The 26,254-nt window shown below is 39.3% G+C and overlaps 1 protein-coding gene across 1 annotated transcript in view; it reads left to right on the top strand.

Annotated features, from left to right (window-relative positions):
- The first annotated feature begins 243 nt into the window (after nt 1-243).
- Nucleotides 244-26,254, top strand: part of ndrg2 (NDRG family member 2) — a 53,816-nt gene continuing 27,805 nt past the window's right edge. Inside the window, exon 1 of the mRNA XM_080874723.1 lies at nt 244-495. The gene's annotated coding sequence lies outside the window, so the exon portion shown is untranslated. The remainder of the gene's footprint in view (nt 496-26,254) is intronic.

Consider the following 26,254-nt stretch of genomic DNA (forward strand, 5'->3'; position numbering starts at 1 on the left):
AGAAGCCCGCTGTTTTTTCTCTCGGCGTCTCGTCAGGTTTTATCACATCCACACCGTAGCTGTCACCATCTTTCTATACATTACCCTTTGTCTGAATGAAAACAACCCACTTCACCGAGACCCGCTGTTGACTTACCGGCAGATGACTTTAAAAACACCCCTAAAACCTCAATGGCTCCATCTTGCCTTTTGAGTGACCGCTGAGTATTTTTTCTCTCCCCGTGTGCTGAATGTTCCTCCTGCTGGAGAAAAGGAGAAAAAAAACCCAACGCCGGTGGACACACAGAGAAGGAAGGCGCAGCGGAAAAATAAAGGAGGTGGAGGAAAAGTGAAGTAACAGGAGATTAGCGGGAAGCTTGGAGGGACAGGCTGGGAAGAGAGCGAGGAGAAAATAACGGAGAACGAGACTTGTCGTACAGACACAAATATATTTTCTACAAGTCCCACAATTTTTCTCGAAGATTTTTTTTGTATTCCCCACTTGCTGAATAAACGGTGAGTTTATTTATATGCATTATTTTCTTCTATATTAATAAATGAGTTATTGCCGCAATTAATTATTTAAAAAAATCTCTTTGTGTCGTCCTGGAGAAAGTCTGGGAGTAGCCTTTGTGGTTAGTCAGTGTTCATTAAACAGCAGTGCAACAACAACAACAAAAACAATCAAAAAAAAAAAACGAAGAAAAAGAAGAAGAGAAAAAGGGTGGTGGGATTCAGAGGGTATTGTTTTGTGTTGGTGGACTCGGTGCCAAAAATGCACAGAGATGCAAGGATGTAGTCCGCACCGTTCAACAACAATACGGCAACCGAACAAAAACTCAACAAACGTTACGCCTCTGGGCCAGGTATGTGCTCACTTAATAAGACGAGTGCTAATAAACGCCAACAGTAGTTGTAGTTTGGTGAGAGTGAGCCCGTGACAGAGGGAGTGCAGTGCGCGTTATTGACACGCACATGTGGCATAGCCAGCGGGTCTTTGTTGCCCCCTCCCTCTCCCAGCCTCCTCTGTCGGTCATGACTGAACCAGACATGACTGCTCAGTGGCACGGCTCAAATCTCCCGTACACAGAATTAAGGCCACTATTGACATGTTCATATACATACCCCCACCCCGCCCCCCACCTTATTATTTTTGTCTACGCCTTTCAGTAGAGAGAAGCATCAACGCTCTTTCTTTGTGGTGTTTTCCAGTTAGGTGTCCTTACTGGGCAGCAGCAGTGGGAATTTCGGGGCTCATACTTTTTTTTCTTAGATGGAAAGCTTTGGGCTTGTCTGTGTGAACAGGGGGACTTGGGCTTTGGTGGAGTAGTAATCTGCTGATAAGAGGGGCGCGAGGAGGGTGTTGTGGTTCTTTGGAGAGGGTGTGTAATATGTGTCAATGTCAAATGGAGGTGTGTCTTTTGTGAGTGTGTGTGTTCACGGGCCGTGTTATTGCGCGAGTAAAACATCAGGAAAAAAGGAGTAAAATTGAGAAATTGAGTGAAAATGTGCGTTTCGCATTCCTTTTACGGAATATCTTCGAGCGCGAGTGGAAATGTTTTGCTTTAGTGTGTCGTGCCCAAACCAAGGACACACACACACACACACACACACACACACACACACACACACACACACACACACACACACACACACACACACACACACACACTGTTCTGTCTACACACTGCTCCAGAGACAGTTCTTTTCTGTCTTTACTCTGCCGCGAGCTACACGAACGCACGCACGCGCCCAAACAGGCTCGCGCGCAGATTCTGTGAGTCATACCGCATTTGGAGACTCGCGGCCTCGCTTCTCTTTGAGTGAAGTGGAGCCCCCTGCTGATAACGCGCGCGCACACAGACAGCCTCATCTTCTGGGGGAAGAAAAAGTGAACGTTCGTTCCAGAACTGTTCAGGCTCTGAGACGTGGACATGCTGCGTTACGCAAGCGCACCCCGACTCTGCACGTACGGGGTGCGCGGAGATGCACATAGCCCAGAAACACGGCAGGAGTGTATTGTTTCTCTTTTGCTGGTGGGTGTGGTGTTACCAGGAGCCAAGTCCAAATTTGTGTCGGTGTATTCAAATAAAACTAAAAGAGAAATGATGGTAATGATGGCAATAACGATAATCAGCGTTGCAAAAAAGTTACTTCCTCCTTTTTTCTGTTTTAGAGTATTTTAAACGGTTAGTTCACCCAAATGTCAGAGTTTTGGTCTTATCTGCTGATGCTTTGTGTTTGTGTATATATATGTGTGTGTGTATATGCCTCTTGGGGGTTGGGTGGTATATGTGTGTTTGTCTTTTTAAAAACGAGGCCTTTAATGCATTTCATCTGTTATTTTTTGTGGGTCTTTTATTATTTTGTGGAAGAGTTTTATCATTATTAATGAAAAGCGTTATGACGCCACATGTCAGCACTCTGAGTGGCCTCATCCACAACAACAGCACTCAGTTGTGCTGGTGTGGAGGAGGGCAGACACAAAATGATATATCAGAAGTGTAGCAGATGAAAGCTGAACAGTGTGCGTGCCCAGATAACACTCTGCCTCAGCAGCTCCAAACTGTACTTTGATGGAATTTCATACTGTTTGCATTTCCCATATTGACCATTCACCTACAGTCAGAACTGACACATTTGTGAGAGCAGCAGAAAACAAAATTCTGACGCGTCCTTTCAGGGCTTTGAGCATGAAATAGTTGTATTTGAAGGAGGAGAGTTTAAAATACAGAACAATTGTGATATCTAAACATCTGTAACATGCTAAAAAAACAAGTCAGTGTTTGTATTTTGATAATATTCTAGAAGTTCAGTGTGCTAAGAATAAAACAAGCATTTCCTGCATTTTTACTGCACTAAAGATAGCAGCTGTGCACTTGTCATTCATGTTTAGGCTTAAAATTTAAATTGCAAATCATACACTGTAAGCTCATGAAACAGGCGCGGGTCCAAGCTGCATGTGAATATACATATATACACACACACACACACACACACACACACACACACACACACACATATATATATATATATATATATATATATATATATATATATATATATATATATATATATATATATATATATATATTTAGAGAGAGAGAGAGAGAGATAGGGAGAGAGAGAGTGGTGAGCTGACTGGAGCATTAAACATTGACCTACCCGGTAATAAATCAACACTAAAACATCACTAATGAAGTGCTGTTTTGATTCTGCAGCTTACTTACTTCAAATGATTTCATTATGTTTCTTTATGTGTCTGACGTTGAATAGACTTATAGATCCGTGCTGGTGTGTCTGAGAGCAGATGTGCTGTGTTGGAAGACTTGCTTATTGACTTCAAAGTGTTTCTGGTGCTCTAATCTGTTCAGCGTCAGAACATTATAAAACACTGGTTATTTATAGAGGACATGAGAACAAATTGTTCCGCTGTACATCTTTTTATATTGATATAGGTTCCACAGCTGATGAGCTGCAGACACTGTGACTGTGAGACACCAGTAACATCTATTCTCATTATATATTCTATATATATTTGGTAACATTTCTCGCAGACTATGTTAAATGCCTCGTGATCAGCTCAGTTAAGCAGCAGGATGGTGTTACTATGAATGAGCGGGGCTGTTGACTTTTCACAGCGGACATTTAGTATTTTTTTTTTTTTGGAAGCTGTGTCAAACACATCTGTCAGGGCCAAAAATAAACCCTTCAGCTGGAACGGCTGCCCTTTGATCCGATGGTACAAGAGTATTTGTGTTCTGGACACACAAGTAATCCAAGGAGATAAACTTGTTGACATCATTAAACTGTGGTGAACAGTGACAGTCTGTGTTGCACACACTTTATTTTGCTCAGTGTTGCTCTTCTGTAGCTTGCAAGATGCTCGCCACTGTAAAAACTACACATGGTGACTATTGTTCCTGCACCAGCAAACCTGTTGGCTACTGAACAACTTGACGTCATTATAGATTAGTTATTCTGTGGGGTTTACATGGATTCAAATTCAAATTCAAATTCAAATTTTATTTGTCACGTACACAGTCATACACAGTACGATATGTAGTGAAATGCTTGGACAACTGCTCGTGACCAATAACAATTTGACTTTTTGCCCTTCTGGGAAGTCAGCTTAAACATGCTCAATGTTTTATTAGTTTACTGTTTTTAGTTTATTATTATTTAAGTTTATTGTAGATGGAAGGCATTAGACAGGGATCAGCAGTTGGACAAATAGAGCTGGTAGTTTTTGAGGGTGAGTTTTTTCTGAATTTTGTGTATTTTGAAATTTTAGCAGTGTTGTGCAGTAGGGCTGGGCCATATCATACCGTTCAAGGTAATACCGGTATAATGTAGTTCAACAATAAGAAAATGAAATATCGCTATAGAACATGAGTAAAACGCGCATGCGCAGTGCCTTTGTTTTCATACGCACATGGCGGAAAAAGCATGGAGAATGAGAAGGGTGGAAGCAGATTGTTGAATGAAATTGATGAACCAGAATTGGTTTGTAAGAATGCTGCAACTTCAGTGGTGTGGAACTGGTTTGGTTTTCATCCATCAGATACACACCAAAACACAATTTTTGGTAGAACATGCAAGCGGGCCGAATAACCTGCACGGCGTCAATGCATTAGTGCCGTCCAGCCCCACATCTCTGTTAACTCGCTAACGGAGATTTGCCGCGTTACCGCCATAACCGCGTTAACGTCATTTTAACGAAGTAAACGCTGTCAGCACTAGTTTTAATAGGACTTTGGGAAGCTACGAAGCTGCACTGCTTGATGGATTGTCGGAGCATTACGACTATCGTAGGCAGGAGCCTCGCGGAGTGATACGTACTGTGCTTCAACATAATATTACCGTATTGTGTGTGTATAAGCTCTTTTTAACTTTTGTGGATATTGTACATGGTTATGCTGAGGATATGTCGGCCCATTTCCTCTAGAAATGCCTTTTTAGTTAAACTGTCAGCAAGGAATTTGCATTTGCACTGTTAAATATTTATATAGCTTTAATGCACATAAAAACAGCTGCTTCTTCAAGTGAAAATACATTGATGTGTTTTTTGCACTAATAAAGTTGTGGAGTTGTAAAGTGTTTTGTCTTGTGTCAATTATATCATCAGTTAAATTGTTATTGCAAATTTTCAAACATATATTGTGATAAATATTTTTGGCCACATTACCCTGCCCTGTTGCACAGTGACTTTTACAAAATGACAAACACAAACGGTGACCACCCCTTTTAGAAAAGGAAAATAAATCTGACACACGTCAACAATACAAACTGCCAGTTGACAGCATGCCATTTTATGATTTTGTTCTGCCTTTCATTATTTTATGATTGTTTTTCATGATTTCATCTTTGTGCCTCTTGCTGTACTGTTCGTGGGCATCTCTCTCTGCAGTACTTCCTAGTCGAAGAATTGTAAAATATTATTACATTTATCATTAGTATCAATACAGCATTATAAAATACATACTTACACATAAAACTTTGAATTATTCTCAAATTGTATATAAAGTATTAAAAATTAAAGTAATTACTCTGCTAAAAAAATGTTTCCCATCACTATTAAATGAATCAATAATACTGCTGCACATGTTGAGCTCAAATAATTGGCATTCTGCTTAATCTACAGTAATGCATCATACTGTATAAAGTCAAAAAGGACAAGTACAAGAAATATTTTAAAAGAACAATGTATAACAATATAAGCCAAACTAACTAGTATGTGAGATATATTTGACAGTTTAACTGCCAAAATCTAGCAGTAAAAAAAAAGAAAAGACAAATTAAGGTGGTGTATTAGCGAAAAAAAAGTTTAGTTCATATTCTTAACCAACTGATCTATTTTACATGCTAATGGGAAAATGCTGGAGCATCTTGCACCTGTTTACCTTTTCTGTTTTATTAAACCAGACACGGCAGGAGTCGTGTCTACCATCAAAGCTTCCTTACTAACGTGCCAAAGGAGTTTTTAAAAAGTTATTCACACTACAGTGAAAGCACACAGAGCATGTTTTTATTGGATACAGACACACCCTTGAAAATGACAGAAACTTATTTTCAAACTTGACACCACTTCATTAAAACAAATATAAAATGATTTGTTTTTCATCAATTTGATTTAAAAAGAAAGGTATTGAAGATACTCGAAGTCATGTTATGATTTAAACTGAGGGACACTGAAATCGTCACCAAATACCCTACATGTTTCATCATCTTAAATTGTCCCTGAGGACTCATGCGTGTTTCCAAATAACTAGCACTGATAATGCTGGAAGGGAGATGAATGTGTGTATGTGCAGCAATGTGGGGCAGTAAACAGCTGTAATTGGACTCTGAGTATTGCTTCAGAGGTGCATTCATGTCCCAGAATATCAGGAAAGTAAATGCTCTTGTCATCTCCACTGCTCAGAAATAGCCTTTATCCTTATGTTGAGTCGTTGACAACACTGAAATGATCTCCACTAAAGTACATGCCAGCTGTTGGGTGAATACAGTCTTTCTGTAAGAGTGTAGCTGTGTTACTAATGCTTAAAATTTAGGTGTCATTGCAGCAATGGACTGTGTTCTTGTGTTTGATGATGTTTCAATGCTGATATGGAGCTGATGTTTACATCTGTGGGTGTAACTGCCTGTTAAGTCTAAGAGTTTTATTTTACTGTGGAGTTTGTGGATCACTCTTTGTTTATAGCAGTGTTGCCAAAAAGAGTTGGATGGCTTATAGCCCGTTTAATCTCTTTGCCACTCGAACAAAAACATAAACATTGTAGGTCATTTTTAAATAAGTGAGAAGGAAATCAATATCCATAACAGAAAAGCCACAAAGGCAGTTCTCACTTTACACTGCAAATGTCAAAAGTTCTACAATTGCTAAGAAGGAAAAAGCTGCTCAGCTTTTAAGAAAATGCTAACAATTGTATTGGCTAGTCGGTGAATATATTGTAGATATTTCATCCACGAGTGGAGATAAGGAGTAAATTATAAAAGCAGTCTAAATATAGGACTGGCACATGGGTTAGCAGATAGCTGGCAAATACCAGTATTTTGAGCAATGTGTGATGTGTTTCTCAAGCGTTTCGAGTTGTTTTTAAAGGGAAAATTGGCAATCTGATGAACAACACGGTGCAGCATCTGCATGGGAAAAAATCTGGGGATAACATACTGAATTAAATTATACAGGTGCACTTTCAGTGTGTAGGGAGCTAGTGAACGGTTAGCAGAACTGGGATAGCTTGTTCGAGAATTTAATTTTACAACTGCCAAATGGTATATCCATCCATCCATCCATCCATTCGCTACCGCTTATCCTTTTCAGGGTCGCGGGGGGTGCTGGAGCCAATCCCAGCTGTCATAGGGCGAGAGGCAGGGTACACCCTGGACAGGTCGCCAGTCTGTCGCAGGGCCAACACACAAGGACAGACAACCATTCACTCGCACATTCACACCTATGGGCAATTTGGATTATTCAATTAACCTATCCCCACAAGCTGCATGTCTTTGGACGGTGGGAGGAAGCCAGAGTACCCGGAGGGAACCCACGGGGAGAACATGCAAACTCCACACAGAAAGACCTGATGGTGGAATTGAACTCAGGACCTTCTTGCTGTGCGGCAACAGTGCTAACCACCGTGCCACTGTGCTGCCCCAAATGGTATAATTAATGTAAAATCTTCAATCACAAAATAATTCTTAATGACCTCATAAACATGAAGCAATATTTTGAGTCAAATTCAACCGAAGTAGCTTCAAATAGATTCAAAGGATTATTCATGAAAATTATTAAGGAAAATACAAATGAACTAAATTTCATTTCATGAGATTCCATTAAAGGTAATGTTTTACATTGTACTTATATAAGAAATTTACATGAAAAATGTAATGTAAGTAATGTAATCAAATTACATAAAGTAATAAAGTAGAATTTAATGTCAAAAATTGTTGTGTTTTTAGCTTGGGATGCATCCATGTGATCAAAAATATCATGAAGAGAAGTCTTAGTGGAACTACTGTATGTTGATCACTTAGTAAAATACTTAATAGATACGACATCACACCTTTAGAGACCAGTTGTATAATTACAGAAAAGATTGGATTGTTATTTAACAACAATGATTACTTTCAGATTGAGATTTGAGATTATGTTGAACATAGTGAAGAAAATACAGTTTGTAATAACAAGACAGAGCTACTTTTTTAAAAGGGAGAAATTAATGTGTTACAAGAAGAAAACCCTTCCTAGCCTTTATATACAGAGTATGGCCCAGCTGAGTGCAGCTTCTGCCTTTTGGCACCAGCAGAAACATTGATTCTTCTGTGTTGACAGATTCATCTGTGTGTTAAAACCCAGCTAGCCTTACATGAAAGACAAAAATACAAAATAAATATTGAAGTTTTTGCTCACAGGCTGCTAAAAAAGTTTTTTTATTTTTTTAATTAATCAATTTATTTATTTTGGATGGTAACCAAAGTGCGCTGAGCGCAGCTGAAATGATTTCCTTACTCAGACCTGTATTTTTGGCTGCGTACTGGGATTATTTTTATTTTTATGATAATTATCTGTTTATAGCTCTTAAAGAAGAAGGAAGACCAACAGCAGAGCATTTCATAGTTTCCTGAACAGCATAATGACAGCCAAAAGCACATAAAAAAGAACAGAGATTTTTTTTATTGAATCTTTTTAAATGTGTTTTTACAGAAAGCCGAAATCTTCATCTACCACCATTTCAGATTAATTTCTACAAACTGTGAGATTCATTGTCTGCTTAAATTTTAAAATCACACGGGGCTATCAAAGCAGTTCTGTTTTTAACATCGCCTGTGCAACTGCAGATGGGCCAGTTACTGCGATATGACACCTGCTATAGCTGTTTGGCAGTAGTGCACACTAGTACAGGCATTAGTAATATGAGCTTAGTTGTATTTTTACCGAACTGCCTGAAACGACACAGAGCGACGCTTAACTTCTGGGAATTTAACATCAGGCAAGTGAGATTAAATTGGGACAATGCGAGTGGCACTGTGTTTATAATATCAATTGTTATTGGCCGATGTTGGCGTCTAGGGCAGATGAGTATGTGTAGAAATATGGATTTGTATTTTTTATATCCTGTGTAGGTGTAAACGAACGTAACAGTCTCGGCATCTGGGTCAGCGTGTATGGATTTTATATGTGTAGGTGGGTGAGATTACAGCAGCCTGCATATAGAAGCATCTAGGCCAGAGTATGTGTGTTTGTTTGTATCAGGGCAGCTCAGTCCTTAGCCTGATGGTTAGAGTCCTGATACAGATAGGCCAGGCAGCACAATGCCCTGTCTGTTCCCACAAGTCCAAACAGGCCTTCACAACACCCTATTTATAGACAAGCGCCCTGCCTGAGCTCATTCATATTTCTTCAGTTGGATGTTGGGAGTAGAGCGTGCTCAGATGTATGTTTTTTTTCCCCCTCAGCTGAACTCTGTGGTGAAAATTTTAAGCCTCAACCTAAATATGTCAAAAAGTGCGCCCAGTCTGGTGCTGTCAGAGGCGTGTTACATAATCTGGGATGTTTGTCAATAGCTCCTCAGGCAGAGGAAGAGCTGAGCTGGGCAGAAAATGAACGGCACAAACAGGCATCAGGGGTAACGCTCTACCCTCTTGGTATGCACAGTTTCCATGTGAGGGAACGAGCACTACAACATAAATCGTATTTAGAAGGGAATCATTTAGCATGGTAGCAGCATTTACTGATTTGTACTTATTCCAGTGTAACCGTTTACAGGAGATGCTAATCAATGAAAATTTGACACCTGCTGTAATAATAGCTCCAAATCAGTCATTCCTCATCATGTCAATTTTCTCCAATATGCTCTGTGATAAACAGACACGGTAACGGGGATGAGAAGCTTTTTGGCATACATTTGGCTTCTCAGGCGCACATCCAATCTATTATTAACTTAGTCATATTTCATTTAACTTCATAGTCAACCACAAACATGGTAATGCCCTCATTAAATGTTCATATCTGAGATGATAATGCTGACTGGCTGATGTCATTTCATAATCTTTCTGTGCAGCCATTACGGTTCAATAATCTCGATTATTTGACGCTATTTATTTAACAATAACAATGTATTGAATAATGACTTTAAAGATTGTCAAAAATAATATAAAATAGTGTGCAAATACTGATAACAGTGCAAATGTTTGCAATATAAAAAATAAATGAGAAATGTAAACATCTAAGTTTAGTGAACTTTGCAGTGTTGCTCTGTGGTGCAGCTACGACACCGTAGCAAAGTTTACACACTGTGTCTACTTGATCCACGTCTGACTCCGCGAACCCATAATGTTTCCACACCACTGAAGTTTTTTTTACCTCTTTTCAACCAACGGCAGTCACTCTCCTCTCCAAATAACTCCTGCTTAGCTTTCCGAGCTTCCCTCGGGTCCTCTTAATTGTTGTGACGCGTGTTCGAAACGCAGAGAGGTGCGCTCGATTTGTTACACGGAGCAGCGTGAGAGTAAAGCACGAGGGAGGTGCTAATAATCGGCTCAGTCATTTTTAATGATCGTTGAAAGCCCAGATCGTAATTTAGATCAAAATTCGATTAATTGAGCAGCCCTAGTTCTACTCTTGGTTAAAGGTTGTGTAGTCCATATCTGAGATGATAAGGATGATAAGACGACAGGATTTTAATGAATAAATCCAAAAACGTTCAGAGTCTTTGAGCGAAATTATGTTGAATGTACTGGAGTAGTGTTTTAATGACATTTTTGGCTGATCATTGTTTTGAACAAAGCCGACTGATGTAAGTCACGTTTGATGTCCACATTCCTTTTTTAAAAATTATATATTAGAGACTGGTGATCTGACATGCTTCCATAGTAGGCAGATTGTCAGATTTTCAAATGAATAATACAGATTACCTTTTACTTTGAAGGCTCAGCTGCTGCTAATCAACAAACTCTGTCCCATCATGTTTTCTTACCTGCAGGCTAGCTGTGCCACTGTTGTTGTGCTCTATGATGTCATTCAGATCTAGTCATTGTCACATCCTGTAGATAGGTTCCATTGTCTTGGACGACAGTTGGCGATGGTAGTCCCTGTTCTGCTATCCAAGCTCTGTGGGCGTAGCAACACATGAAGAAGTCCTCCACTTGGTGGTGGTTGTAGCTGGAGTGGCCCACCATTTTGCCAGATATCTCTCAGAGAGGATTAACCCAGGGGATAAGTGATTTACTGGAGAGGTAGCTGAATGATTCCAAGGACATAATACAAGATGGCTACGAGTTTGCTTTTTAGCAGCTTTTAAATGATGAAAAATAAATACAACATCTCATAAACAAGTATCGAGGCTGTTCAAACCTTGGCTGCAAAATGATTTGTAAACAGAAGAAAGAAATTAAAGATTCGTATCAGTTTAAAGCATGATTAGAGATGTGTGCTCGACATTTATTCTTGAGATAAGGTGATGCATTCTTTTTTAAATTGAGGCAAATGTGGTTTAAATTTTGCAGGGAGAACTGTAGTTAGATGATTATTCTACCAAAAGAAAAACAATTGTGATGTGATCGTTTGGTAAGATTATCTTCCCCTGTTTAAAAAAAGAAGCATGAATCCAGAGTTTAAAAAGTGTGTAGAGTAAATATCCTTCAGTCAGCGTTTGAGCAAGGCACTGAATGGCTCCTTGAACAGACGTCGGAGGCCACTTTAGGGGTCTGAGCTTACGAAACGCTCCTCTGTGTGTATCTGCTACAGAAATCAGCTAACCATCACCAGGCTATTTATCTCCATCAGCTCTCAGCCAATTGGTCCAACATATCAATTTACCCTAGCTTGAAGGTCAATTATTTTGAGTGTGTGCCTGATTGCATGGTTCTCTGTGTGTCACGGGCTTGTCTGCTTCCTGGATCAAAACAATTGATTCTGCCCAGTCTTTTTTTTTTTTAATGCTGCTGAAATACACTCACAGACCGGACCTTCAGAAGATGAAATGCTGTCTGTTCTATAGTCACATCATTATTCAAGCTAATTACTGGTTTGCTTCATTTTTCACTTTCATACTTTCTCACAACTATTGAGTGAGCAAACTAAAAGCCTTTCAGTGGACTTCGAGTGCTCTCTGAGGGGTGAACAAAAAGATAAGCAATTCTGAATTTCACAGAAGAGAAAGAAAAGATGAAATGCGTAGTCTCCACTCACATCAATAAAGCCATTATTGCTTATGTTCAGTGCATTAGACGCCTTTGAAGTTGTTCTTCATTTTGGCCATAAATTAGCCAAAAACATTTTTGCAGTTGCTGATAAATGGTATTGACAATATTACTGATATTTGAAAGGTGACATTTTCAAATTTTAGCCACTGTACATAAATGAACACCTTTTTTATTTTCAGCCCAAATAGCAGTGTTGATGTGATGGACCATTTAGAGTTGCGTGACTGGGTTTGCAGGAGTCAGTTTTTGAGGGCCTCTAGAGTAATACAGTGATTTGTCTTGGTTGATAACTACATGCACCGTTTGACCAGCCAGGGACCAGAATCAGATGACTTACAGTGTTCTTGGCCTTGACCGGTGACCCACCAGTCAGCCTCCCATATGACCAGTTATTAGCTGGTCCAAACAGTGGAGCAGGCACACACAGTTAACATGGAAGTCAGTGAAACACAAGGTTTGCTAGAGTAAACTGCAGAGGAACCGAAACGTTTGTAGCAATAAAACTAGTCAGATGTTTAAACGTGAACATTTTAAAGAAACTAACAAAGGAAAAGTGGCTAAAGCTAAAGCTGTCCACAGCTACAAGCCAGTGGGAGCCTCGGTATGAGCAAAGGAACAAAACAGTTCTGAATTATCTAATCAAAAGACAAAGCTTTTATAAAGTTATAAACATATTGGAAAATGCTATTTCCCTGACATTTATTATGTTGCACCTGCTTTTGTTTGTTAAGGTGAAATATTTTAGGTAAAGGTGGGAATAAAATTGGCAGAGCACTTTGTTTACAGACATTTAACTTACTGCAGTTTATGGGAAAAGTTCTTTATTATAAAAATAATATTTTTCTTTCAAGTAAAGTTTATTTTTCTTTGTATATGCTGTTAGTTATAGTTGCAGTTTGTAGAAAGACATCAGAATCCACATAAACAGTGTGAGCAGATCACACTTAAGAGAAAAATGAAAAACTGGAATGAGGCAAGCTCTCTATTAGAGCTGAACAACAGTTTAGAAGGAATGTCAGAGGTCAGGGAAAAGTATTAAACAGTTATAAATGTTAGCTGTTTAATTGTTAGCAATTACCTGAAAGCTAGATTAGCTACCTGTTATCATTAACCTAGCAAATACAGGATTGCCGTTGGATAAAAGATTATTGCAGGCTGCATGCGTACATAAGGAGGCTTAGGTAACTGCTGCAGTGGCTGTCTGGCCTAGATTTTGTCCCAAAACATTTTCTTCCTATGAATTTGATAACAATACAACAAATCAGTGATTATTTGTTATGTTTTCTATTCATCCAGTTATTAATAATAATGACCGAAATTCAAAGAAACATATACGACTTTAACAATGATCTCTCTGAGGATGTGATCTGTGGTGAATATCCTTTTGTCAGAGCGTTTAATTACCTCCCAGGACAGATATACAGAGACTGGATGTCTGCGTGGAGGTGAGATCATGATGGAGCGAATAATAGGTGTCCTGAAAATGAAAAGAAGAAACTGAGCTGAGCCGCTGAGTGATGGACGAACGAGAATTTGAAGAGACAAGGGCCCAAAGTGGTCTGCTGAGAGACAGCGAGAGAAAACAGGCTTTTCACATGGGATGAGAACGAGCAAAGGCTTGGCTCAGCAAGGAGACGAGGGGAGCTTTGGCTCCTCTCCGAGTCTCCATGGTGGCTGCTGTTGGGCTTCCTTTCTCAGCAGACAGTCGTCGCTCATTTTTTCCTCTTTTTTTCTGCTGTTGAACTGCTTCTGGTCCAGCAGACTTAGCAACAGACCCCCTACAAAACATCTAAATAGTTTAACTGACTGCATGAAAGTGGCCCTGCTTTAAATGAGCAGAAGTCACAGAATGTCTACAATCTAATTCTCCCTCATTGATAAAGTGAACTTTGATTCTTGTGGTTTCAAAGCACAAATTGAATTATTTCCCAATCAGTTACTCAGACCTCTCTTAGAAGCCCCTCAGGTTCACATATAACATCATGCTGAAATGTCTGCAGTGTGTAGTAAAAGGATGATCTAATGGATCCTCATGCATTTTTTCCATGTAGGTATTAGGTTAATGCAGCTTTAAAACTAACTGAATAAGAAATTGTTCTTTTTTTGTACTTGCATGTAGAGCAGGGCGATATGGCCAAAAATATTTATCACGATATATATTTGAAAATTTGCGATAACGATATAACTGACGATATAATGGATGCGAGACAAAATACAACTCCACAACATTACTAGCGCAAAAAGACAACCTTCCATTTATTTTCACTTAAACAAGAAGCTGGTTTTTATGTACATTAAAGCTTTATAAAAATGCAACAGTGCAAATGCAAATTCCTTGCTGAAAGTTTAACCAAAAGGCATTTCCAGTACAAATGGGCTGACATATCCTGAGCATAACCATGTATAATATCCACTGAAGTTAAAAAGAGGTGCTTTGCAACATTAAACTGCAGTGTGCAGTACGTATGTTTCGGACCATAAGGTGCACGGGATTATAAGGCACATTAAGCGAAACAAAGCAGTCAGATAAAGCAAACTTTATTAAACTCATTCTTCTTGCTTCCTCCACTTCTGTACCATTGATTCATTAATGTTGAATTCTCTGGCAGCTGCTCTATTCCCATGTTGTTGCAGTATATTAATGACTAACCTGGTATTGTGGATGGATTATCTCAGTTGTTCTCCTGACTGAAGTTTGGTCCGTTTACAGCATCCTGCCATGCGATTGCATTTGTCTCTAACCATGAGGAACCTTCCCCTTAACTTTTATAAGTGGAAAAAAGTTAGCGTTCATCCTCCAGCTTCACTGTTTATGTTATGCTAACATAGCTGTGTCGCTAGCGATCACCTAGCACATCATTATATACCAGCTAGCCCAACTTCAGTAACCCTACAAACGTCACTGCTGTTTAGTTTCCCGTCTTCATTTATGTTGGAAGTGATAGCAGAGGTGTACGTTTGATTTTTTTTTCAGAAATCTCTCAGTCAGAACGTGCTATATCATGCTTAGGTAACTAGCGAAACTAGCGAGCTAACTTCCGCTAGCTTCCTGCTAACTTCTAACTCTGTTAAATGTAATAACTTTTGTTTTCATGGATGCCTGGAAGTTAAACTTCATAGTTACACCTGGTAAAGCAGCAATGCTGATCGTTTTATTAAAGATGAAAGAATTTAGACAGGTTTTAACTCTCAGTGATGCTGCAGTGTTGTTTGACCTGAAGAATACAGAGTTTAGGACCCAGATTACTCCCAGATTTAAGAGCATCTTAGTCCGACAAATACGACAATAACAACGGCCGCTTGCATGTTCTGCAAAAAAAATGTGCTTTGTTGTGTATCTGACGGACAAACACCAATCCAGTTCCACATCACTGAAGTTGCACCATTTTTACAAACCAATTCTGGTTCATCTGTTTCACTCAACAATCGGCCATGTGCGTATGAAAACAAAGGCACTGCGCATGCGCGTTTTACTCCCATTCTATCGCGATATTTCATTTTCCTATCATTGCCTAACATTATACCGGTATTACCGTGAACGGTATAATATGGCCCAGCCCTACTTGCATGCATGTTTGAGGATAGAAAGAAAGTTTCAGAGTGAAAAAAAAGTCCCTAAAATAGCCCTCGCCTCCCATCATTTCCACACGTCAGGTTTTCTAGGCTATCACTAAGAAAACAAAACTCGATCTCCGGATCTAAGTGTCATTATAAATCAGGAACTTCACCTCCCTGGAGCACGTTTCTGTTTTTCATTTCTGCGTCATTTCAAAATTCTTAAATCGACTGATTAAAAACGACAGTTTAAGATTACTTCAACTCATTTGTTATTTTGTGTTGCATAATAAAGACAATAAAGCCAAGAAAAGTAAAAACTTTCCAAAGCAAACCTTCCCAGTTATGTCAGCATTAGCTAAAATTCTTTGCTGTAAGGCTGTCAGATTTGGGGCATTGACATGTGTATTCATGTTATAAGCAAAAATTTACATAAAAATATTTCATAGTGGCTCCCAAAACTTGATCTTTATATTTTAAATGGAGGGTAAAAAAACTGCTAAAGCGGGTCCCTCCATGTGTTTACCTTTGATAGACGAGTGTGCAGAATTATATAAGAAAAAAGGGATCCAGGCACACCCGAGGTAGAGCAGTGTGTCACTCTGCATACATAAAACTGGAAAAGTGGTACCCAGGTGTGACAGCAGTGAAGTACTGCACACTAACGTGATTTGTTTCAGGACAGAGGACAGATTTGGTCCTGAGAGTGTTTATGTCCTCGGCACCTGGGTCTCTTCGCTGTGCAGATTTGTGTTAGCAGGGTGATAAATGTCTGGGATTGCATTTTTTGTGCATGTCACATGAAAACTGCAAATCTCCAGTGACTTTAGTTTGGAATTGCAAAAAAAATGGGGCAAAATGTGCTTTACTGCATTCAACTTTTTATCTCTTGTGAGATAGTTTACTTTTACTCCCTTTGACTTTTTTCTGTGTAAGGAAGAGTCTGCCATTGTACATGTTTTATATCGAAAATGCATCACAGACTGTATATAAAAGATTGATGTAGCTTTTTGACCTGAAAAATTAAACCAAGGATGAGTTCCCTTCTTCCCAGGAGACCTACTGCTTACTGCCTGAGTCGGTTACTTCAGGGAACCGACTGAGTTGACTGTGGAAGGTTTTTGAGTACAGTGAACTCATTGCTATGTTCAAGAAACCATTTTGAGACAATCTGAGCTTTGTGACATGGCTTGTATCCTGTAGCCATCAGATGATGGGTACACTGTGGTCTTAAAGAGAGATACATGGATGGGTGATATAGCTTTATTTAGCCTTGCAACTTGCAGGCAGCATCACTTATTAGTGCAAGTAAATGAAGGGCATTTTCATCCTTCTTTTCCAATGAGCTGTTCTTATTAGTGACACACTTGTTAATTTGAAGAGAGACTATTGAAAAGAGGCTTCAGCAGCAGCAGTATTACAGCGCGACAGCCGTGACTAAGGCTGCCACAAACTAGTCACCAATTATTTATGCGATTAGTCGACTAATCGAATCATGCATCTATTTGAGGTAAAACGTACAGCTTATTGCACCAGCATGCATCTGCTCTTATATAACTATCATTACCTTACAGCAGGGGTCCCAATCCCAGTCCACGAGGGCCGGTGTCCCTGAAGGTTTTAGATCTCACCCTGGGTCAACACACCTGAATCACATGATTAGTTCATTACTAGGCCTCTGGTGAACTTCAAGACACATTGAGAAGGTAATTTATCAATTTAAATCAGCTGTGATGGATCAAGGACACATCTAAAACCTGCAGGGACACCGGCCCTTGTGGACTGGGATTGGGGACCCCTGCCTTACAGCTTTAAGTGTTTCAAGTATGTGCTAACTAAAAATAAAGACAAGATGATAGTTTTTTAAACTTTTAATGAAATTTGCAGATTGTCTCAGTAAAGTCTAATAAACTCGTCCATCTGTTCCTTGCTATCTAGAATATAACAGGATATTGGCGTAAATTCTCGACCATCTCACACTTCTGTTTAATCAGTTTTCTGTGTGGCGTTTATTAGCTGTTTGAAAACTATAACTCAGCCAAATTGATTTACTCAGGAACAAATAAAACTAATTTAAAAAAAAATAAGAGTAATATTAAAACTAAGTAGCTGTCACCATTGTTGGAATCTGGAATTGACTTGGCCGCGCTATGAATTCTGGGATAGGTTGGGCCACGAAGGATACACCCGACCCGTCCTTCAAATCAGGGGAAATGAAGAACGCATTTGTCGGCTGCAGTCTTCAAATTTGGACAACCTTCGTCGCATCGCTATAACGTAATCGGCCTACAAACGCGGCCTCCGGAGGATGAGGCCCCTGAATTTGAACACAGCTACGATACCAGAGACTGCTTCTTCTTCTTCTGTGGTGTTTAATGGCAGCTGGCATCCTTGTACATGCAGTGCTGCCACCTTCTGTTTCAGCCCGTTATTACACCCTTAAATCCTACTACTTATTCCTGTGTCTTTTGGGATCTCACAAAGCTTCAAACGTGCGTCGACTATTAAATTAGTCGTTGCACTTCCTGTTGTATGAAGTACAACCAGTGACTGACAGAGTGGTTTGGTTATATTTGTGTTGCAAACCGCCAGCTTCCTTTTTACTATAGGTGCTAAAACGTCACCCGTAGCTCAGCGGTCTCCAACTTTTTTTGCGCCACGGACCGGTTTATGCCCGACAATATTTTCATGGACCGGCCTTTAAGGTGTCGCGAAAAAATACAACAAAATAAAACTAGTACCGCTACTGAAAAATAGAAGATTTATTCATAACACACGTGAAAAGACCCAGGAAAACCGAGTTAACAATAAAAACGATAACAAAATAACGCTGAAAACCGATAAAAACCCTGAAAACCATACATTTCACACCTGAGCCTCAACCCTCGCGGCCCGGTACCAAACGACTCACGGACCGGTACTGGTCCGAGGCCCGGGGGTTGGGGACCGCTGCCGTAGCTGACATACAGCTCTCGCTATATGCCCAGGCTTATCTTGTTGTTGTATGCATCAGGGAACATTAATGCATGGTGTTGCTATACCAACAATAGAAAGAGATGATAATTTTGTGTCATATAAAAATTGATTATTGTGGAAGATGTGATATGGCATAGCAGTGTCTGGGTTTTTACTCAAGGAAAGCAATGTATTACACCTTATGTGTGTGGTTTTTTTTTTTAAAATAAAGCAGTATGTTACTTGATTACTCACCGGAGAAAGTAATTTGTTACAAAACTTGTTACATTACTTACTCGTTTCTCTGTGAAATGACCTGAAATGCATGGTCACGTGATTACCATTGAACAATATAAACCTGAGGCTACATCCCCACACACCAACACAACCCCTTGCTTCTGTCACTATCACTGCTCCTCAAGATCCATATCGCTCTACCAATTTCCTTCTGCTGCACACAAACTGAAATCAGCTGGTTGTAGTTGAAGTGCGTAGGAAGATATTGAATTTTTTTCTTTCTATCTGCATTTGGTAACACAAGTAACAACATTTTGTATCTTTTATGTAATTACTGAGTTTAGTCTCCAAAAGTTGATTCTGTTCATCTGGATGTAGCGTTTTTTGGGAGAAACGTTTTGTCACTCATCCAAGTGACTTCTTCAGTCTCAGCTGACTGCAGGTTTCCCCAACCTTATAAACAGTACATTTGCATAATGACTGAAACCAGCCCACTGAAGGAACAATGGGCTGGGAGGTCAGCTCCTTAATCTTAATTATGCAAATTCTCATGACCAATGATCAACAACCACTGACCAAAACCCACTGATCAAAGACCACTGATCAATGGCCATAAGTACCATTCACAGAGAGTTGGGGAATGGCCAAACGCTACGTTCAGATGAACAGAATCAACTTTTGGAATTTCAATCATCCATATTTACCTGGATGATTGGGCATCAAGATACTGAGTTAAGTACAGTAAAAAACTTACTGAACAGGTCTAATGTGATTACAGTAACGAGTTACTTTGTAACTTTGCAACACATTACACCCAATACTGCTGGTCAGAAACAACACTCAAGTCAGCTGTGACATTTAATCACTGCTCATTTGGTACTAAGGGGCCAAGGAAATAATCCCCATGTACCATTACACCACCACAAACCTACACTGTTATAGCAAAGCAGGGTGGATCTATGCTTTCATGTCATTCCACATACTGACCCTACAGTAAAACAGGGTAAAACAAACTCCCAGTGACTGAATTATAATTTTATTTGAGTTATTCATTTGACTGGTAGATTATTTTTGCCAGTTAAAAAAAATGGTTTTAAAATCCTACATGAGTTTGAGCACATGAAGAATGCTGTTCCTGAGTCATATTTCCCCAAACAGCTGTCTTTTTTAAAAATGTCACGAACTGTGAAGAGACAAATATTAATCCCTCAACCTCCTGCCACTCATCACCCTCTCATGTTTTCATCTCCTCGATAGCGACGCCTTCACACGTTGAAGCGGCCGCGCCAGATGCCACTGGTTTAACCTTTCAGAATTTCAACCTTCAGCCTACATTCCTGATATAGGCCACTTTAATGCTCAGCGCCCTACTTTCAGTGTTTATGTGTCTGGGTGCGTGTGCGAATTTGAGTGTCTGGTCGCCCCTTTTTGTTCAGAACTGCAAACACTGGTGGAGAGTGAGAGCAAATGAAAGAAAAGAGTGTGCCAGTGGAAACGTTTGCCTTTTTTTTAAACTTTCCCACTTGCTGTTGGGCGGTGAAAGAGACAGAAAGAGGATGGGAGAAATGAGACAAAGACCTGCAGTGACACAGAACGGGGAGCGATGATTGGCAGGAATCGAGAGGAAGGTGAATGTCAGCAACGTGGACAAAGATGGATGGAGAGTGATGGAGAAGAGTATAGAGCTGTGAGAAAGAGAGAAAGAGAGTTTAAATTAAGAGAAGAAAGAAAGAGGGCAGCTGGAGCGAGGGAAACTTTCCCTGTTGGTCAGCAACTTGGTTTGCCAGCTCAGCAAACAAAATTTGACGGCTGATGATTGATCAAAGCAAAAAAAATCTGGTTTTTTATTTGTCTTTTTTCATGTGGATGCTTTTACTCTATAGGATTCTCTTTTGTGTTTATGATATAAGAAAAATCCACCAAATTGCTTGTTCTGATGGCATGAGTACAAGCTTCTGTGTCTCTAACTTTGCTGGCAGCTGAGTCTGTTGGCAAAAGCTTTTTACTCTTGCAGTGCCGCAAACTCCATTTATAAATATGCATCGCTGTTGGCTGACCTTTTTCACATGATATTTTAATGTTTTCTTTAAGTCAAAACATTGAGAAGACGTGATTTACTTCTAACTAGCTGTGTGTAAAGGTGTCAGTATAACCCAGACTACACCTTGTAGTCTTCTAAAGGAAATAAGAAAAGCAGTAGGGATTGAAAATGATGCTGACAGAAAACAGTTCAGTGGATATATAGACAGTGTACTGTAAACTTAGCAGTATTTCTTGAACATCATTGTCAGAAGGGGTGTTTTTATTTGCCTCGCTATCAGCAGGCTTGGGAGGTTTTATGTATTGTGGAGGTGTTTCACAAGTTTTTTGCAGGCCAGCCTTTGTAGACACTAAAGTGTGCATACAAGCTAGTAGCACATGCAGCTGCACTGGAGTAGGAATATGATGAAGTTTCATAGTGCCTAACAATGTCAGCATCAGGTGCATACAGCTAGAGGACGCTTGAAGTACTCTGGTTTGTACTTTGCATGATTATGTTGTTTTTTGTTCAAGTGCTGGCAGTTTGTTTGGTACTAATGCAAAAGTTGAGTAGGTGGAAAAAGATGAGGACGGGCTGTAGATATTAGAGTTGGTGCATGCCAAACTTAAAAAATGTAAGTTTGCCAGCATTTTCTCTGATAATGTTTGTTCCAGAAAACTTTTACCATGCCAGGATATTTATCACCATTATCTCCGGGGAAGAAGGTTATTGTTATTCCTTTAGCCCACATTCAAGTCCATTTAAAGCTCTTATTTGGCTGCTGGCTCCCTTTAGATGATCCCACTTTGCTTTAGTGATGTTGAGGTCCGAGCTCTGGGAAGGCCAATCCATGACTGATTGTGTTCCATTGGATGTGTTTCTAACCAGGTATGCTTTCTAGTACTGTGGCAAGGTGTTTGGGATCATTGTCATGTTGAAGCCAATCAGATGCTTTGCAAATGGTATTCCATTAAAATCTGATGGTACTTTTCTGTGTTCATAATTCCATCCAGTTTGACGAGATCTCAACACCATTGACTGAAATGCAGCCCGGAGCAATGACAAAGCCTCCACCGTGTTTTACAGAAGGCTGTAGACATTTGCTGTTGTACCTCTCTCCAATTTAGAAACCAGTACTGATCCATTACAAACCCACTGATCTCTGATCTCTGCTTGCAAAATTCAGAAACTCAAATTTTTTACTTCAGGTCTCTTTTTTTGGTTGTTTATGTAACCTTCTTCCAAAGTGGTCACAAAGGCTTTTCAGTAAAACCTCACCGGTATTATGTAGCTGCAATAAACCTTTGCTGGCAGCCTCAATCTGAAGTCACCGCGTGGTGACATTGCATTGTGCTGAAGGACGAAGAGATGGAGTCGGTGTGACAGAGCAGGATGAGGAAAAGAAGGGGGGGGAAGGGAGCAGGAATGACAGCAAGGATTGACAGAAACCCAACGTGACACACTGGACTGAGTGGGCCCGCTAACGGTAAACAAGTGAGCTGCCATCGCGCTGCATGATTAGGAATGTGTATAAAACAAGATTGGATTCATTTAGTTGAAGCAATTATGTGACACAACCTGATTAGACAATGAACCTGTTCGGAGCAACAACCAAACAGCTGTTCTCTGATAGCTGCTGGGTGGAAGCAGAGTAGAGGCAAATGAAAGGCAAGCTTACCACCTTCCCTCACTTCTTACTCTTCATGCAAATCTGTCTGTTTCTCTCCATCTTTCTCTTTCTATGGTGACAGATGCTGCCTCCTGTGCAGTTTAGCAGTTATCACACGCTCTAAAACACAATGAACACACTGACTCGGAGAGGCACAGATAAAGAAAGATGGATGATAGTAGAGCGTCGGGAAGCTGTATATAAAAAGTGTGTGCGTGTAAGTGAGATCAGATTAAATGTAAAAGTGAGTTACATGAGACGTAATGTCCATTTTTACTGATGCACAAGGTCGTCATGTGACTGCTGTTTTTGGCAGCTTGTATTCCTGAAGATCATTTAGATTCGTTTACTACTGGCTGCTGAGCACTATGTGATGTTTCAGCAGTATTCAGCCACAGCGGTCTTTATGCCTACAGTGATAAATATATTATCTTTAATTGCTCCCACAGTGCGTAATTAAAGGCTCCAAATACCAGGTTTTTGATCATTTTGGACAAATATAGTAGCAGACAACTACTTGCTGATATAGAGCAGAGCAGCGGCGTGCTTAATGGAGAATGAAGGGCTCTCTAAGTGTGTTGTAATCAGAGTGTCTCTGTTATATGCTGTGGTAGCTGTTGTTGCTGCGTGAACAGTCAGGCCTTTGCATATTTATAAAATGACAGCTTGCACTCCAAAGTGTTAAGATGAGATTTTGCTCCAGTGAAGAAGAAAAAAACTCAGTCTTTGATTACAAAGACCTCCAACTAAGTGAACAGCCATTGGTTTGGGAATCTTCCCCAAAAATAAAAAAAAATAAAAAACCCAAAGCAAAACAAAAAACAGTACTTACCAGCTTTTGAATTTACTCTTTTGTCATAGCAAGCATGGAAGACCTGTCACCACACTGATGTCCTAAATGTGTTCTGTGCTTATTTGATTCATTATTCAACTGATTAACGTTTGACATTGAGCTTGATGACTCTTTTACAGCTGTACTAATCTACATATTTGCATCAACAATGGAAAAACGACTGCATGAAATATGAAAGACATTTCCAGAAATGACAAGCCAACAGAGAATTAATTATCAGCCCAATGCAGTGAGCAGTGGAGAGCAAAAGAAAAAAGAGCCAAAGGCTTCCACATATAAAGAAATCTGAGACACATTTTTTAGCTAATCAACATTTCAGACTTGTATTAATAGACAGCAATATTCTTTGCCATGTCTTTGCATGACGCTGCTGTAAATCACAGAATTACATGGGGTCATTTTCTGTGTGTGTGCAGATCATTAATCGAGTGTTTTAGTGCTGGGAACTCTGTGTTAGAGCTCGTCTGATTTATCATGCCAGTATCAGTTGATATTAGCCATTTTCTGATCGATCAATATCAAGATTTATAACAAAGGCAAATATAAAAGGTAAAAAAGAAATTTCGGAAACACCCTTCAGCCAAGTCTGGAAAAAAATATATCAGTATCTATATCGGAATATGGAATTTAAAAGTACCAAGTGTTGTATCGGTCTAATCCGATAATGCCCTATAGTATAATATAGGGCTCTAATCAATCAGTCAGCAGAACTATCAGTGGGAAAAATGACTTGGTCTTATACAGTTTTTGAGAACTGGGCCAGGTTCATTTCAGGCAAAATAAAAAGCTATGATTATAATCAGAATTTTAATTTTTTTGATGCACTGAGAAATGTATTTGCTGTCATGCAGACACACTTTTTCCAACAATTGTGCATTTCATGAAAAGCTTTTTGGGCCAGTGAAAATCATATGAACGTGGTGGTTAACAAACCCGACTCTACTGTCGATATTATAAGTTTTACATTCTTGACGTACATCAAGGCTTTAACGTCATTCCTATTTTTCAGTTATGGATTATTGGTTTAACAAAACAGCTAAAGCAGCTTGATTCACTAAATGATTATTGATCCAGGAGGGCAATAAAAGTAAAGCAATCGTTGCATACAGAAGTCATCTTTGTGCTAAATATGGTATCTGTCTTTGTGTCATGGAAAATAACTACTCTGCATAGCTTCTAGTCATCTCTTTTATGGAGAAACTCAATACTTTCCCTTAAAAATACAAGAGACCTATTAACACAATTAAAGACTCACAAAAACAAATATACTTTGCAGGCATATCCGGACATGTCAGACCAATGATAATAACATGGGACAAGCTGTGGCACAGTAATCTACATATCAAGCAGGACAGGATTAAGGCTAAGGTCATAATGTACAAAATTACAAAACAGAGACTTTGGGCTTGTGTGTATGTGTTTATATTGTCATTTTAAATTCCTAACTCTGCCCTTTTTTAGGTAACACACTTCACTAACTTGAGTCCTATCCTGTAGTTGCATTTGGGATCAGGTTGTTTCTACATAGAATATTCCAGTTCTGTTTATAAGCCTCTCAAAATAGCCTCATGGTGCCTCTTTTATAAATACCATAGTACGCTTAAGACTCACAAACACCATTTCCTCTGTCATTTCAGTCAGTGTGGATTTGATAGCAGTGAAGTGAAAATACCCCAGATGAAGTAGCATCTAGTCCAAGTGCTCACATCCTGTATTTGCATCAGTGCATGTGTTATTGTGCCAGATGCTAAAGGCATTAAATCCCCAGTGAAGCAGTCAAAGTCTTTGGCAAAGCCACAGTCCAGAAACAGGCTTGATATACCCGCTGGACATCTAAGAGATGGGGGTGGGTTGGGGAGCTTAGTCTTTACTACTTCTCTATTATTTTTTGCTTTTGTAAGATAGCAGCAAAATTAGCATTCTTCTGATGTTCATAAAAATTCCTGGACCTGCATTAAAGTTGACTAAAGTGTGTTCACATCGATCTATGAAGACCTAATCATTTTCACGATTCACGCAAAAATACATTCTTTTTAAAAATGTGAACATCACCTGTGTGTTGGTTGTCTTTTTCTCCCTTATTGTCTGTATTTTTTACAATACTTTTGGAACTATCTGCAGCATCCTGAACTTCTGGTCGAGCAGAGCCAGCAGTGTCTCACTGTTTTCTTGTTTTTAAATACGTTGCTAGAAACTTAATGATCAACGATCCCGTTATTTTCTTTCTAAAATTACTCCTCACATACTGAATGTGTATATTAAAGATATTTTCCTATATATTGATAACAAGAATAATCGACCTTACTGATTAATGCCAGTGTTATTATTTCCCGATCAATTGGAATCTGTATTTTTAACAGCTGATAAATTCAAAATAAAGACCTTTCAGATTTTCAAATGAACAATTATCGGCACCGATATTGGTCTTAAAATTCTGTATTGATCAAACTCCAGTACTTACCGGGAAATTATCCCAGTATCAGTTGAGCTCTAATTAAAACTAACCCACTTTCTTTGTCTCAAAGTGTAATTCACTGAACATATGTGGCTGATTAATCCACTCACTGCAGTCTGTTGGTGTTCTTGTCTTTAAATGTTTTAATTGCTCTGTCTTAATAATCTGCCTGCTGAATTGTATGTTTGCTTCAGTACTGCCTTAATTGTAAATTGATCGATTCTTCTGTGATAAATTATGTTCTTATTGATTAATCAGCCATTTGTGTTCTTCATTAACTGACACTTATCTTGTCAGACAAAATTTCCATGTTAATAAAAGGAA

Source organism: Rhamphochromis sp. 'chilingali', assembly GCF_963969265.1.
Source record: "Rhamphochromis sp. 'chilingali' genome assembly, chromosome: 1".
Lineage (NCBI taxonomy): Eukaryota > Metazoa > Chordata > Actinopteri > Cichliformes > Cichlidae > Rhamphochromis > Rhamphochromis sp. 'chilingali'.